Source organism: Propithecus coquereli, unplaced genomic scaffold (genome assembly GCF_000956105.1).
Source record: "Propithecus coquereli isolate 6110/MARCELLA unplaced genomic scaffold, Pcoq_1.0 Scaffold809, whole genome shotgun sequence".
In the NCBI taxonomy this organism is placed as follows: domain Eukaryota; kingdom Metazoa; phylum Chordata; class Mammalia; order Primates; family Indriidae; genus Propithecus; species Propithecus coquereli.
The window spans coordinates 182507-184122 of NW_012154274.1; the positions used below are offsets into that span (position 1 = coordinate 182507).

At 33.0% G+C, this 1616-nt stretch overlaps 1 protein-coding gene across 1 annotated transcript in view; it reads left to right on the plus strand.

Moving 5' to 3' along the window:
• SPEF2 (sperm flagellar 2) overlaps nucleotides 1-1616 on the plus strand; it is a 209458-nt gene that overhangs the window by 131756 nt on the left and 76086 nt on the right. The window lies entirely within an intron of this gene.

Sequence of the window (1616 nt, forward strand, 5' to 3'; positions counted from 1 at the left end):
CCAAAGGAAAATCATTACAACTCTTGTAAAAATGTATATTTTTAATAATTTTGTCTGCATGATCTTCTCAAGTAATAGTCTAGGCTTTCTTAAATACAATCCACCTCTAATTATTTAGGAATATTTAGTAATTCCCTAATTCTTGCTAAATAAAGATGAAAACCAGTCATGCCTCTCTGTAAGTCCATAATAAACACTGTTTTAATCACTAGTGATATTCCTTGTTCTGGGAATATTTCATTCCAGTCCCGTGAAGTTAATGGAGAGGTTCTGCTATTGCATTCCCCTTATTTTGCTCATTAGAAAACTGAGCCACGGACATTATGTTACTTGCAGAGGTTTCACAGTGAGTCCGTAGCAGAAAAAGAACTAGAATCAATGTCTCCGGACTCCTGCTTTTGTGCTTTTTCCTCTGCTGTGTCCTCTCCTATCCTTTAAAAATATATAAATATTTGGTAAGCGCAAGTCGGTACTAATTGAATGCCTGACAAAGCATTTGTGGAAACATCATGGAGATGTTAATAGTAAAATCCACTCTCAAATAACGTTATATTGTTCTGATACTTCGTATATGGCAGTAAAAATGGCTTGTGATATTTTCATTTTATGTGCAGCCTCCACAGGGTAACCGAAATGCAAAGTTAAGAGTTTATACACAAAGTATTCTGTAAACACAACATCACGGAAATAAAATTCACTGCAGGCATAAAACTGCTTGGGTTCAAAATCTTGGCTCCACTCCGTTGAAACTATCTGCGAGTAATTTAACCTCTGTGCCTCAACTGTCTCATCAGAAACCAGCCTACCATGGGGCTTAGGAGGTAGTCAGTGTAAAGCACTTAACATGATGCCCAACACATAGTAAATGTTTGGTGAATTATTGGGAAAACTGTCAAGTTTTATCAGACTGTATATGTTTCATTAATGGGAAATTTTATTAAACAGTAAGTATTTTATTGCTATAAGATTGTAATAATAGTTTTCATTAATTGAGGAATTATCACATGTTAAACACTGTGCTAAGTGCTTTATATACACAAGCTAATTGACTCTATATAATACATCCGAAAAGTAAGTAGTGTCATGCCCATTTTATAGATAAAATAACTGAAGCCTAATAGAGTGGTGCATATTACACAAGACCACAGGTTTATATCCTGGCTCTGCTACCTTCTCACTGTGTAACCTGAGGAAAATAATCTCTCTGTGACTCAGTTTCCTTATGTGCAAAACAAAGATAATAATAGTATTTAGCTAAGTTTGTTGTGAGGCATTAAATGAGTCGAAACAAGTATAGTGACTTATGTACTGACACACTCAGAAAGGACTTAGTGTATGATAACCATTGTTATTTTGATTGTATTTATAGAATATTAAATATATAAATAATTTGCATTATATTCAAAACTATTGTGAGAAGACTCTCAAATGTATCGGCATAGACTTATATATGTTTATTTATATATATGTGGATATCTGTCTACCTAGTTATATATGGTGGACATATTCCCTTTTGTTTTTTTATTCTTGACTTTTTGTTAGACATGAAAGAATAGAAATAAATATATAACTTCAAAAATAAGCTAGAAAATAAGCCTGAGAAAAGGAGAAAGAAA